Source organism: Octopus sinensis, linkage group LG18 (assembly GCF_006345805.1).
Source record: "Octopus sinensis linkage group LG18, ASM634580v1, whole genome shotgun sequence".
Classification (NCBI taxonomy): Eukaryota; Metazoa; Mollusca; class Cephalopoda; order Octopoda; family Octopodidae; genus Octopus; species Octopus sinensis.
In genome coordinates, this window is record NC_043014.1 from 15,688,057 (window position 1) to 15,703,821 (window position 15,765).

Consider the following 15,765-nt stretch of genomic DNA (forward strand, 5'->3'; position numbering starts at 1 on the left):
ATAAGTACCAGTTGAGTACTAGGGTCAGTGTAGTTGACTTAGCCTCTCCTCCAAAATTACACATCATCGATCTCACTCTCTCCTCTGTGACCATCTTTGATCCAGTTGCAAGACCAGGTCAAGACAACTGAGGATGGAGATAGATGCAGTGGATGACCAAAATGTCTTTACTTGCTTCATCTTACACTCTGAATTCCACAATGCATTACTGCAGCCACCTTCTCACCACTGAACTATAAAGGTTTCTTCCACAGAGTTTGTTGGATCCAGTCTTCACATGCATAGGGAAGCCATAACTCTAACTCATTTCATACGCAGAAATTCACATGCATAGGGAAGCCCTAATGGTCTGACTTATTTCATACACAGAAATGAAAGTCTGACAGATCAATTTTGCTTTCTGTCATAGACAAAAATGAAAACCTGATAGATGAGTTCCATCCTCTTTCATACACATGAATTCAGGACTGAGAGATCAGTTCTGTCTTCTTCTACAGAAATCTTTATCCAGTAGATAAATCCATTTTGTCTGATGAAGCTTAAAGGCTTCTCTTATTAGTTGTTAATGTCCAAACCCTTCCATGGAACTGAATAAGCTGAAAGTGTCTAATTCTTTCCATGGATTAAGTGATGAGGAAAAACAAATTCTCAAATCTATCCTGATCAAAAAAAACTTATGGATTTTGATCCTTCATCTTGAACAGTGATTCTCAATGGGGGTCCATATGGCCCTTGGGGATCCATATAAGATTTTCTTGTCAAAATTTATTTACAATAAATTCGTTTTACATTTACAATACACCAAATATTTTTTATACAATTCCTAATATCTAATTATATAAATATAAATAGGATATTTTAAACCTTGAATGGCTATGGGAGTACATTCATGTAAAATAGGAATCAAAGGGGTCCACAGGCAACGAATGGTTGAGAACTACTGATCATCACTAGCAATTGTGTTCAAATTGGTGGCTTAGTCTTTTGATTTTCAATGAATGTACCACTATAAATAATAATGGTTTGATATCTACATTCCCCGTACAACCTTGAGCGAAATACATTGGCAATGGTTTTTTAAATACTTTCAAAGCTGGCCTTGATAGGATTCAAACTCACAGAATAAAGGAATGTAATAAAACATTGCAAAATATTTTGTGCGATGTGTAATGATTCTGCCTCCCAACTGTCGTTTGAAGAAGAAATAAAATTTAATGAATCCATCATATGCATGGAGAACAGTAAGATTCAAAACGATGACGTGCATATTCATTCTTAATATGTTTCAACATATTCAAATATGAATATGATAATCACTGTTGTGATTGTCACCGGAGAACAGTTTCTCCTTTATGATGAATATGTGTTCATAACACACTTGATTCATTAGTATAAGAGATTCAAGGACAGCCAGTGTTTTGATGGTGTCATGTTTCATCAGCCAGAAGCATCCCCAGATCAACAAATCTAACAAGAGTTGATTGTCTTGTTTATAATTTCAGCAAACAAACTGATCATTGATCAGCAAGTTGTTGAAATAAAATTTATTTTTAAGATAGAGGCAAGGTCACACATGTGGCCAGGTGAGAGGACAATCAATTACATCATGCTCAGTATTTGATTGGGATTTAATTTTATCAAATTCAAAGGGATAAAATGCAAAGCAGAATGAAACAACTAAATACCACAAAGTATTTGACTAACACTCTGCAAACTGTGCCAATCCACCATCCTTGCATTTCTTCTTTTTTTATCTCTTAGAAGGGAAGGGCAGTGACTATGACCCTTTACAGGGCCTCTGAGACAGGTGGAAAGGAAGGAGGAAGGTATCCTCAAATGGGAGACCAGACCAGAATGCTTGCAACAGAGTGAAGTTCACTAAAAGCACCCAAGGTGCTAAATGGTAGTGTTGAACTGGGAAATGGACTAAGTCTACCACCCATGTAGGCGCTGGCAGGATTTGAACTCAGAATGTAAAGAGCTGTAGTACTGCCTTTATCAGCAATGTTGACCTTGGAGGAATTTGAACTCAGAAAGCAAGTTGCATGCATGTCCAACACTCTAACAACTGTACTAATTAACGACCCATTATTTCATGGTGTGATAATGGTGATGTCTAACTGTAGTCCAACTGTTATGGGAGAATCCTGTACACCACCACGTGACTGGAAGCTGACAAATGGATTCCAATAAATAAAGAACTGTGTGAACTGTCAGAGGTAGTTGATCGTGTTAATGATATGTGTTGGGTTAATATCGTACCTGTGTTCAAGTAGTATGGAGTGCATTCTGTGTGAACATAATAATTCTGTGATAGGTTATTTTAGATAACCACATCCAAATATTAATTTGAGTAATACTATTTTACTCCTACGTGTACACGTACATCATAACACCAATGATGGAGAGTACAGCTAACAAAATCAATTATTTTATTAGCCATGGAAGGATGAAAAGCAGAACTGACCTCAACAGGATTTTAACTTACACAATAAAAATCCACAACTAAATACCACAAGGTATTTTATATTCAATGTTCTAAAGATTTTGTCAATCTACAGTACTTTTATGATAATACTGATTTCAAATTTTGGCACAAGACTATCAAGTCCAAGGGAGGGGGTAAGTTGATTAGATCTCTCCTCCAATGCTCAACTGGTACTTACTTTAGCAACCCAGGAAGGATGAAAAGCAAAGTGGACCTCAGCAGAATTTGAACTCAGAAAGTAAAGATGGACAAAATGCCGTTAATCATTTTACCTGGTGTACTAACTATTCTACCAGCTTGCAACCTTACTTCTATGATAATCATCATCATCATCATAGTCACTTAATGTCCATGCTGGCATGGGTTGGGCGGTTTGACCAGGGCTGGCAAGCTGGAAGGCTGCACCAGACTCCAGCTTGATTTGGGATGGTTTCTATGCTGGATGCTCTTCCTAACACCAACTCCTCTGAGAGTGAAATGGGTGCTTTTACATGCCACCAACATGGGTGTTGCTTGCATAACACCAGTATCTGCCATGACTGCAATTTTGCTCAGCTTGATGGGTCTTCTTAAGCATGACATAATGCCATGGGTCTCGGTCATTGCCTCCATGAAGCCCAACACTTGAAAAGAACTCACCTCCATGAGGCCCAATGCTTGAAAGGAACTCACCTCCATGAGGCCCAACACTTGAAAGGAACTCAGCCACTTTGCCTCCATGAGGCCCAATGCTCGAAAGGTGCTCTTTACGTGCCACTGGCACAGGTGCCAGTTACATGACACCAGCATCAGTCATGACTATGATTTCATTTGGTTTGATGGGTCTTCTCAAGCACAGTATATTTCCAAAGATCTTGGTCACTAGTTATTGCCTCTGTGAAGCTCTGTGAAGTTTGGAGATCGTGCTTCACCACCTCATTCCATGTCTTCCTGGGTCTACCTCTACCACAGTTTCCCTCCACAGTTACAGATCAGTACTTCTTTACATAGCTGTCCTCATCCATAATGCATCACATGACCATACCAGCACAGTCATCTCTCTTGCACACTACATCTGATGCCTCTTATGCCTAATTTTTCTATCAAGATGCCTACACTCCATTGAACATTGTACATCCAGCAAAGCATACTGGCTTCATTTCTTTCAAGCCTACACATGTCCTTAGCTGTCACAGCCCATGTTTCACTGCCATGTAGCATAGCTGTTAACACACAGGCATCATACAATCTGCCTTTCACTCTGAGAGATAGACCTTTTGTTGCTAGCAGAGGTAGGAGCTCTCTGAACTTTATCCAGCCTAATATTATTCTCACAGCTATGCTCTCTGAACATCCACTTCTGCTACTAACTTGGTCACCAAGATAACAGAAGCTATCTACTACCTCTAGCTTGTCCCACCAATAGTTGATGGAGTCTATTTTCCGCACATTTTCGATGTTTATTGTACCTGTGTATCTTGCACATACAAAAGTTATTTTCCCTGTTAGCCTTCCTCTAATGTTGCTGCACTTTTTTATGTGTCCAAAGCTTACACTGGGTGCATCTTATGGAGTTTACACCTACATCTTTTCTACAGCTTGAGCAGGGCCATCTACCTGAAGAGATTTGGGATCTGCCTGCCTTCCTACTTACTAAGACTTTGGTTTTGCTAGGTTAACTCCAAGGCCCTTCGATTCTAGACCCTGCTTCCATACCTGGAATTTCTTCTCTAGTTCTGGTATTGATTCAGCTATTAGAGCAAGGTCATCAGTATAGAGGAGATCCCAGGGACAGCTTAAATTCCTCTGTTATTGTCTGGAGGACTCTGATGAACAAGGGGGTCTGAGGACCGATCCTTGGTGAACCTCTACTTGTATCCTAAATTCTTCGCTGTACTCATAGCTAACCCTCACCTTACAGGTAGCATCCCTGTACAAGGCTTGTACAGCTCTCACCAACCACTCATCTATCCCTAGTTTCCATAATGACCACCAGATAAGGGATCAGGGGACTCTGTCAAAGGCTTTCTCCAAGTCAAAAAAAGCCAAGTATAGAGGTTTATCTTTGGCTAGGTATTTTTCCTGCAGCTGTCTTACCAGAAATATAACATCAGTGATGCTTCTGCCTGGCACAAAACCAAACTGCACCTCATCAAGACTAACTCTCTCCCCAATTAGTTGAGCTATGATTCTCTCCATAACTTCCATCACCTGGTCCAACATTTTACTAGTAATGATATAATAATATCAGTAAATAAAATAACAAATGATGGAGGTGTTACAGGTTGGTAACCTGTAAAAGAGAAAATATAAAACAGAACAGTATTAAGACTTACCGTAAATTAAATCCAGTAACAGAGAGTCTGCTATAATTCCAAATAAGTTACAATATGGCACTGTATAAAGAGCCATAGTAATTGAGTGTAAGGGTAAGATAGAGTCACATCATTTTATTAATCAAGTCCATCATTTTTCCAACTAGATTATATCTGGAATAAAAAAAAATAGATGAAATTAATGGAGATGTTTTGCTATGAGGTAACATCAAATTCTAACAAAGTTACAAATCAATAGAATCACCCCATGTATTTCATTATGTTATTGGAATTATAGTTTTCAATCCAGCTGGAATAAAATAAAAGTCAGCTTTAGTAGGATTTGAACTGAGAACCTAGGGTGATGAAATTAAACCTTCTCGTGTCCTTAGTTTAGTTTTCTATGCTCGGGAACAGTGATGCAATTGTCAAGTTCTAGAAATAAAATTTTGCAGCTGGTTTTGTATATGACATTAAACCAGATTAGTAGTTATCCTAACTCACAAATCATCAACAGAGCAATGTTTATTTGAATAAACAGTCATCTTTACATGTACCCTCAAAATAATGTTGCAGTAATTATGAAACTCTTTAAAAATTAATAAGCAATTATCATAAATTATTTAGACTGATGTTGATAAAACAGCTGCACCAGGATTCTACGGAATTTACTTTAAAGATTAATTCTATCATACATTGAATTACAATCATAAAATATTCAAAATTTCAAATTTAAAACTGCACAAGGACTTCATAAGTGATCCTGTATAGGAAGGAAATTGGGCGGAACTCAATTCAGCAGAGGCAACAAGCACAATACAATATATGAGAGATCAACTGAATCAATGCCTAATATGGTAATAGATGATGATGATGATGAAAATGATGATGATGGTGATGTCATGCTGATGGTGTCGGTGGTAGTGGTGGTAGTGGAGATGTTATTCTGTGACATATTTCCGATAATTAGCTTGTTAAAGTGATACCATATTCTGTACCAAAATTGATTCTAGTCAGCTGTGAATGAAAAGGTATTAACAAAAATTCAGACAAGAATCAAAATCATTAACACCCATATGTGCCCCCACCACCACCACCATTACAAGCATCACAATCACCACTGCCATCACCATCACCAATCTACAGATCATTTGTTTCTTTCTTGTCCTCCACTACTGTTTGACAACTAATGCTGGTGGTTTTATGTCCCCATAACTTAGCGGTTCAGCAAAATTAACTGATAGAATAAGTACCAGGCTTAAAAAAAAAAGTATCGATGTCAATTCATTCAACTAAAATTCTTCGAGTCGGTGCCCCAGCATGGCCATAGTCTAATGACTGAAACAAGTAAAAGATAAAAGATACATACATACATACAAACACACACACACACACATATATGTACCACTGGCCCTTGGAAGGGCATCCAGCTGTAGAAAGTCTGCCATATCAGATTGGAGCCTGGTGCAGCCATCTGGCTTGCCAGTCCTCAGTCAAATTGTCCAACCCATGCTAGCATGGAAAGCGGATGTTAAACGATGATGATGATGATGACAGTCATCATCTTCATCATCATAATCATCATTTAATGTCTACTTTTCCAGCTGGCATGGATTGGATGGAATTTGTTGAGAAAGATTTTTATACAGCAGGGTACCCTTCCTGTCATTAACCCTCACCTGTTTTCAAGTAAGGAAATATTATGACCAGAAATATCTTGGAAAATCAGACATGAGGGACACTGTTTGCATGATGGAGACACTCATCAACAATTATCATGCAATATCACGGCAAAGACTTACCATCCATGACCATCACATCTACATATATATATATATATAGGCATGGCTGTTTGGTAAGAAGTTTGCTTCCTAACTACAGGGTTTTGAGTTCAGTCCCATGGCATCTTTGGAAGTTGTCTTCTACTGTGACCCTGGGCCAACTAAAGTGTTGTAATAGACAGAAACAGAAAGAAACCCACTTCATGGTGTGGATAGGTGAGGTGAGTATGCATGGCTGACTGTTAGTCTTCCATAAACAGCCTTTCCTGGACTTGTGCTTTGGAGGGGAACTTTCTAGGTGCAATCCCATGGTCATTCATGACCGAAGGATATCTTTACTTTTACTTTTACATACAGGTTTGTGTGTGTGACAGTTGTAAATGAGCATCATCATTATCATCATATAAACAAGATTGTTCATTTCCAGTCTTCCAAGAAAAACATGTCAAGCTATGGGAAAATATTACCTGATTTGGAAACAGGTGAGAGTTGGTGACAGGTGACAGGAAAGGCTGTAGAAAATCCTCCTCTACAAATTCTGTTTGACCCATGCAAGCATGGAAAAATCAACATTAAATAATGATGACTATGATGATGATAACGACGATGGTGATGATGATGATGATGATGCACAAATTAAACCACAAAAGTAAGTTATGAAATTTACTATAAAATGAATAGATTTAAGTCTTTAGATTTCTTTTGTCTCCTCCTCTCTGACAATGAAGAATTCCCTGCAGCTCACAATATAATCAAATCATCAAACTTTTATCTACAATATTTTGTGTTGTGGGGAGTGGGAGATCTTTCTCTTTGGGAAGGGTGTTTAAGACAAAATTCTTCATAATATAATTATGCTGTTGACATGTTCAAAATGCCAACAGTAATCACGTTATTTTTTTTTTCTCAAGCACCTAGTTATAATTAACATATTTTATCAAGTCTTTCAATGAGATGTTATTTAGTTATCATCTTCCTTCTTTGTTATAAAACACAGCTTTCCTTTATTTATTTCACGTATGGTACACTTTACTTAAACAAGAATTTCTTGGATTTATTATGTCAATAACACATCAACCAATTCCATTGTCAATCTATTTATTTATCAGTCAGTTCAATTTCCTGAAATGTGTTTCTACTGTATGAAATTCCACCAGAAATTACCTATAACTGTTTATAAGCCAACTATTTACTACCTCAATAGCAGTGGTTCTCAACCATATGGCCAGGGTGGGGTATATATGCGTGTGTATATATGTTAGTGTGTCTGTGTTTGTCCCCCCAACATTGCTTGACAACCAACACTGGTGTGTTTACATCCCCGTAACTTAGCGGTTCAGCAAAAGAGACCGATAGAATAAGTACTAGGCTTACAAAGAATAAGTCCTTGGGTCGATTTGCTCGACTAAAGGCAGTGCTCCAGCATGGCCACAGTCAATTGACTGAAACAAGTAAAAGAGTATAAAAATATAATATGATTTTTTTTTAAACATAAAACTGGTATGAGGGTCCAGTAGAATAAAATAGAAATCAAAAGGGACAACAGGTAAAAAAGGGGTTGAGAACCACAACATTATGTGATTGTTTGCCTTGTTAGGCATAGCAGCCAAATGTCTTTCAGATCCCAGTCTATTGTCTTATATAGGTAAGGAAGGGTAGAACCAAGACGTATGTGATTGTAAAGAAAACGTCTTAATCAAGTGTGGATAGGTTCTGGCATTGCTGTGTGGTAAGAAGTTTGCTTCACAACAACATGGTTCCAGGTTCAATCCCACTGCATGGCACTCTGAGCAAGTATTTTCTACTAAAGCCTCAGGCCGACAAAATCCTTGTGAGTGGACTTGGTAGATGGAAACTGTGTGGAAGCTAACCATGCATGTGTGTGTGTGTGTGTGTGTGTGTGTGTGCATGTGCGTGTGTGTGTGTTGTGTGTGTGTGTGCGTGTGTGTGTGTGTGCATGTGTGTGTGTGTGTGTGTGTTTGTGTGTGTGTGTGTGTGTGTGTGTGTGCGTGTGTGTGTGTTTGTGTGTGGGTGTGTGTGTGTGTGTGTGTGTGTGTGTGTGTATGTGTGTGTGCTCTTGTATCTGTGTCTGTCTCCCACCACCACTTGGAAAACAGTGTTGGTGTATTTATGTCCTTGTAACTTAGCAGCTCAGGCAAAAGAGCCCGATAGAATAAGTACCAGCCTTTAAACAAAAATAAGTATTGGGGTTGGTTTATGTGACTAGAATCCTTCAAGGCAGTGCCCCAGCAAGGCTACAATCAAATGACCAAAACTAGTAAAAAATAAAAAATAAGAGATAATGGTTATGATGAAAAAGAACAAAAAGAATGTCTGTTCCACACAACCAGGCCCTTTCAAACGTGCTCCTGATGATGCAACACCTGGCCCTACTACCACTACTGGGCCTAAGAACACAACTTCAGGTTACTCAGAACTTCCTTTGCACATTGTCTAACTTTATATATTGCATCCTATGCAAAAAATGCAGTGCACTCTACATTAATGAAACAGGCCATTATCTTAATGATTACTTTCAGGAGTATATTCAAAACATACTACAATGTAAGCCTAGCCTACTACAATACTACATCCCATTTCATCACTCACTTATCAGTGTACAACATCCTTTTCTATTCTAGGCACAAGGCCTGAAATTTTTGGGGAGAGGGCCAGTCGATTAGATCGACCCCAGTTTGCAACTGGTACTTAATTTATCGACCCCGAAAAGATGAAAGGCAAAGTCGACCTCAGTGGAATTTGAACTCAGAACATAAAGACAGACGAAATACCTATTTCTTTACTACCTACAAGGGGCTAAACACAGAAGGGACAATCAAGGACAGACAAACGGATTAAGTCGATTATATCAACCCCAGTGTGTAACTGTTACTTATTTAATTGACCCCGAAAGGATGAAAGGCAAAGTCGACCTCGGCGGAATTTGAACTCAGAACATAGCGGCAAACAAAATACTGCTAAGCGTTTCGCCGGTGTGCTAACGATTCTGCCAGTTTGCAGCCAACATCACCACACACCATATTCTCAAGGAAACAGAGGGAACAAGGTTTCATATCTAAACTTGCCACCATGTCACCAACAGGTTTAAATGAACATTTTTTTCTTCTCTTCCTAGACCTCCCCTGACTTCATTAAACCCTTTCTTATCTTTCAGCTCCACTCCCACTTTATCTACATTTCACTCTCCACTTCGCTTGTTTGTCCTCATTTCATTGCCCTTTCTTCCTTACTTATCAGTGTGCAACATTACCAAACACTATGGATCCATATTCGCATGAAAACGAAGGGAACAATGTTTCATATTCAAACTTAGCATCATGACACCAACAAGTTTAAATGAAGATCTTTCCTTCTAATCCTACATATCCCTTTAGTTCGTTAAACCCTTTCTTCTCTTTCATCTCCACTCTCATCTCATCTGTTTCTCTTCATTCCATTGTACTTTTTTCCTCCCTTGTTTCACTATTTCTCCTACCACTTCTTGCTCACATGGTCCTGTGTTCCTGATCAGTTGCAACCAGTTTTTTTTTTATTAACTTAGAGGATGTCTTTCATTAATTTTTCCCTTTTGACTTTTCCCCTGAAGAAGGACTTTGTCCAAAATTTTGGAGTTTCCACTCCTCACAGCATTCTACTTTAACCTATATATAAATATATTTGGTTGGTGCATAATTATTATGGCCTTTTTTCAATAAATTTTATTCAACAAAAACAATAACAACATTTAACAAAACCTGCTTCCCATTTGCTTGGCAGCTGGTTGGAATAATCATTTAAATATGTTTTTGTTAAATGTTGTTATTGTTTTTGTTGAATAAAATTTATTGAAAAAAGCCGCAATAATTATGCACCAACCTAATATATATATGTGTGTGTGTGTGTGTGTGTGTATATATTAGCATGGAATACAGATGTTAAATTATGATGATGATGATAATGATGACATGTGTATGTGCATGTGTGTGTACATGGGTGTGTGTGTGTATGCCCCCCAATTGGCTCCCATGCTGGTGGCACATAAAAAGTACCATCCAAACGTGGTTGATGCCAGTGATGCTTGACTGGCTCCCATGCTGGTAGCACATAAAAAGCACCCACTCCACTCTCGGAGTGGTTGGCATTAGGAAGGGCATCCAGCAGTTGAAACCTTGCCAGATTAGACTGGGTCTGGTGCAACCTAATGGCTTGCCAGTCCTCAGTCAAACAGTCCAACCCATGCCAGCATGGAGAACGGATGTTAAAACGATGATGATGATGATGTATATGTGAGACGGTCACAATTGGAAGGCTTTTAATTATAGATCTGCTTCATCAGAACTGACCTACAACAACAAAAACAACAAAGCAAGCCAAGCTAAAACAGAAGAAATGGATTGAAACAAAATGCCAAAAAAAAAAATGATAGAAAATAGAAAATAAAAAATAAAAAATAAAAATAAATAAGATTACTTTGTTCGTCATAGACATAATTCATTGAGATTTGTTGTCGGTACTCTCACATAATGTTACAAATAATTAGTGGTTGTTATGGAAACATGCAAGCAACCATAAACCATTTATTTATAAGGTGGTGCTGCTGTTCTTTTTAATGTTGTTGTTGGAAAAAAAAAATTAATTGAGGTTATTTCTCACCCACACACAAATTAATATTTTGAGCTTATTTCTCACCCACACACAGACATTAATATTTTGCAATAATAACATCTAAATCTCTTTCATTCCATGTCTGCCTTCTATTTTGTTGTTGTTTAGGCCGAGGTCAACCATGACTGAGCAAAACTATGATCAAAGACAATCCAGCCATGGCCGCCACATCTTGTTTTTACAAACAGCATAATTAGGGTAGTCACATTTATCAATGTATCTTTTATCGGTTAGTCATTTTAGTTACTGGACTATGGCAATGCTGGGGCACCACCTTGAAGGGTGTCGAACAAATCAACCAAAGTATTTATTCTTTTAAGCCTATAACTTATACTATCAGTCTCTTTTGCCAAACTGCTAAGTTATGGGAATGTAAACAAACCAACACTGGTTGTCGGAAGATAAACACAAGCACACAAACACACACACACACACACCACACACACGAGAGCTCCAGCTGATCCAATCAACAGAAGAGCCCACTCATGAAATTAATGTGCAAATGGTGGAGTACTCCACAGGCATGTGAACCCTTCATGTAGTTCTCTGGGAGACTTAGTCTGTCACAAAATGTGACAAGGCTGGCCCTTTTTTGAATTACATGTACTACTCATTTTTACCAGCTGAGTGGACTGAAGCAATGTGAAATAAAGTGCCCTGCTCAAGAGCACAACGCATTGCTAGGAATCAAACTCACGACCTTACAATTGTGAGCTGACTGCCCCTAACCACTAAGCCACATGCCTTCACACAACACACACACACACATATATATATATATGTCACCTTGGGCAAGTGTCTTCTACTATAGCCTCAGGCCAGCCAAAGCCTTGTAAATGGATTTGGTAGATGGAAACTGAAAGAAGCCTGTTGTATATATACATATATGTGTGTGTGTGTGTGTGTGTTTGTCCCTCCACCATCACTTGACAACTGATGTTGGTATGTTTACATACCAGTAACGTAGCAGTTCAGCAAAAGAGACCAATAGAATAAGTACCAGGCTTACAAAGAATAAGTCCCGGAGTCGATTTCCTTGACTAAAAGGCGGTGCTCCAGCATGGCCACAGTCAAAATGACTGAAACAAGTAAAAGAATAAAAGAACACACACACACATAAAAATATATATATACACACACACACGCACATATATATGTGTGTGTGTGTGTGTGTGTATATATGTATATATATACATACACTCAATAGATTTCCATATAATTTCCACCCATCAAATTCACTCACAAGGTACTATAGCAGAAGGTACTTGCCCGAGGTACTGTACAGTGGGACTGAACTTAATACTGCATGCCTGCAAAGCAAGCTTTGTAACCTCACAGCTATGCCTGCACCAATTTCAACTTTTCCTTTTATTTTAAAAACATTATGAAGCGTGTGTGCGAGTTAAGGGGGATTTGGCTTCTATTTCTAGTAAACCAAGCAGCTACATAAAGGCTCCTTCGTTGTTGTCATTGTTGCTATCTTCTTTAATGCAGTGCTTTATGCAGATATTAGACACTGAAGCTGACATGTAGCAAGCTTCACTTAGCAGAACTCTAACAACAACAAACTTGCACTTCTTTGCTCTCTCACTTACAAACACACTCTCTCTCTCTATCTGTCTGTTTCTCCCTTTCTCTTTATCTGTCTATCTGTTTCTCTTTCTCTCTATCTGTTTCTCTCTTTCTCTTTTTCTTTCTCTTTCTCTCTCTCTTTCTCTCTCTCTCTCTCCACCCCCACACATTGTATCTCTCTCTTTCTGTCTCTCTTAATCCCTTTTCTGTTACAGACACTCTCTCTAGCTATCTGTCTGTTTCTCCCTTTCTTTTTCTCTCTATCTGTTTCTCTCTTTCTCTTTCTTTTTCTCTCTCTCTTTCTTTCCCCCCTCTCTCTCTCTTTCTCTTCTCTCTCTCTCCACCCCCACACATTGTATCTCTCTCTCTGTCTCTCTTAATCCCTTTTCTCTTATAGACACACTCTCTGCTTTTTTTCTCTAGCAACAGACATGCTCTCTCTCTCTCTCTCCCTCATTGTCGGTCTCTCTGTCTGCCTGCATGTCTGTCTGGCTCTCACTCTCCACCCCCACACATTGTCTCTCACTCACTCTCTCTTATTCCTTTTCTTTCACAGACACCCTCTCTACGTCATGCTCTCTTTAGTCACAGACATGCTCTCTCACATTGTCACTATGTCTCCCTCTCTCTCACCCCCACTCACACACACACACACACACACACACACACACACATACACACACACTCCTCACTCTCCTCTTACGACATTGATGGTTCATTGAAGAGAAAGACAAGAAGAAGAAAAGAAAGAAAAAAAGATTAAAGACAAAAGAGAGAAAGGGGGAGAGATAAAGGGTAGGGTCTATGGAGGCAAAGCTAATTCATCCATTGCTGTAATAGTTGCTATTGAGACTAAAGAATATAATTTTGCTATTCAACAGAGGAAAGAACTGGAATTCTCTGTTGAGAAATGTAATTAACATGGTTATGGTTGAGAGGTTCGTTAATAATCAGAACATTTACATCAGCAAATATAAAATATTTCATCATCATCACCATCACCATCATCATCGTTGTCGTCATCACTACCATCATCATCATCATCACCATCACCATCACCATCACCATCATCATCATCATCATCATCATTAGTACTCAACTTCTTTAAGTTCCACTTGGGGAGGAAGGTAAGGGTGAACTTGATGGATGGTGAGTGAAAGAGGTGAGAATAGCTTGGGTGAATAGGTTTATTATTTTTTTTCAACATGATCCCATAGGTAGAAGAACACAATGAGGAGAGAGAAGGAGAGAGGGAGAGAGGGAGAAAGAGAGGGAGAGATAGTGGGGAGAGAGAGAGAGAGAGAGAGAGAGCACTCGCCCTTTTGCAGTCTGTGTAATCCTGGATCTGTGGTGTTCTTTGATTGGCACCTGCTCTCCCATCCCACCCCACCAATGGCTGTGTCTCCTTCCCTCTTTGGAATGAATCATTTCATACATTTTGGGATACTTTTGTTTCGCTTGACTCTGTTTTACATAACAGATTCTGATTCATTAATTTAACACTACTAATTGACAACCGTATTCGATAGCATATAAAACACACTTTTATCCCAAAAATGTGTCACAAAAAAATTCACTCTGGGTCCTATATGCAAAGTTGGTCCTCTCATATGTTTAAACTTTTATGTCTCTGAATATGTGCTGCTAAAATAGGAATGTGCCCAATATACCCATGCATCTTTTATGCCATCAAATATGCTCTAATATCAATACAGCCTTGGTTTTTTTATCTGATTATGCAATAATTACAGCAACGTTGAACCCTTTATTCGCAATATTACTGAATCTGGAACTTAACTATGGTCTGTCTATAGCACTTATTCAGCATTACCTGACACCTTTGGGTCTCAATGACACCATTATCTCTTATAACCTCAACTACATACACATATACCATATTTTATGGTATACAAGATACACATTTACCCACCCAACCCTAACAAATGTGTCTCAAAACATTACCCTGGGTCCTATATGCAAAGTTGAGTCTTTCATAAGCTTTAATGCACTAAAACTGGGTTTTTTTTTCTTGAACCTGTGCTGCCAAAATTGGGATGCTTCAAATATGTCTGTGTGTCTTTTATGCCATCAGATATGGTATTCTTTTATTCTTCTACTTGTTTCAATCATTTGACTGCAGCAATGCTGGGGCACCACCTTAGAAGGTTTCTGTAGGTGAAGAAATCAACCCTAGGACTTATTCTTTGTAAGCTAGTACTTATTCTATCTGTCTATTTTGTCAAACTGCTAAGTTATGGGGACACAAATACATCAGCATTGGTTGTCAAACAATATCAGTGGGGAGGGGACAAACAGACATACACACAAACACACATGTATGTGTATATATATATATATATACGACGGGCTTCTTTCAGTTTCCGTCTACCAAATCCACTCACACTGCTTTGGTCAGCCTGAGGCTATAGTAGAAGACACTTACCCAAGGTGCCATGCAGTGGAACTGAACCTGGAACCATGTGGTTGGGAAACAAACCTCTTACCACACAGCCATACCTTCATCTTTTTTTTTCTCTCTAGTTTCAGCTCAGAGCTGCGGCCATGCTGATGCACTGCTGTTTAAAAAAAATTCTTTGTGCATCGGCCGGGAATCGAACCCGGGCCACTCGCATGGCAGGTGAGCATTCTACCACTCAGCCACCGATGCATCTATGTATCATTGTTTAATAATAACAACTATGCATCACTATTTAACAAAAACAATTAACTATGAATCATTACTTAATAACAACTGACTGTATTATTATTATTATTATTATTATTATTATTATTATTACTACTACTACTACTACTACTATTATTTATATTATTATTATTATTATTATTATTATTATTATTATTATTATTATTATTTACTAATAACGATTGATTATGTATTTGACACTAGCAGTTGATTATATGAATTATTCAATACTTGCTTCTGGTCACACTACTAGCGTTACGC

At 38.4% G+C, this 15,765-nt stretch overlaps 1 protein-coding gene and 1 non-coding gene across 2 annotated transcripts in view; both read right to left on the minus strand.

Moving 5' to 3' along the window:
- Nucleotides 1–15,765, minus strand: part of LOC115221191 (ataxin-1-like) — a 610,972-nt gene that overhangs the window by 482,943 nt on the left and 112,264 nt on the right. Inside the window, exon 2 of the mRNA XM_029791340.2 lies at nucleotides 4,804–4,956. The gene's annotated coding sequence lies outside the window, so the exon portion shown is untranslated. The remainder of the gene's footprint in view (nucleotides 1–4,803; nucleotides 4,957–15,765) is intronic.
- On the minus strand, nucleotides 15,398–15,468 carry Trnag-gcc. Its single transcript has one exon. It is a non-coding gene; the product is annotated as a tRNA-Gly (tRNA).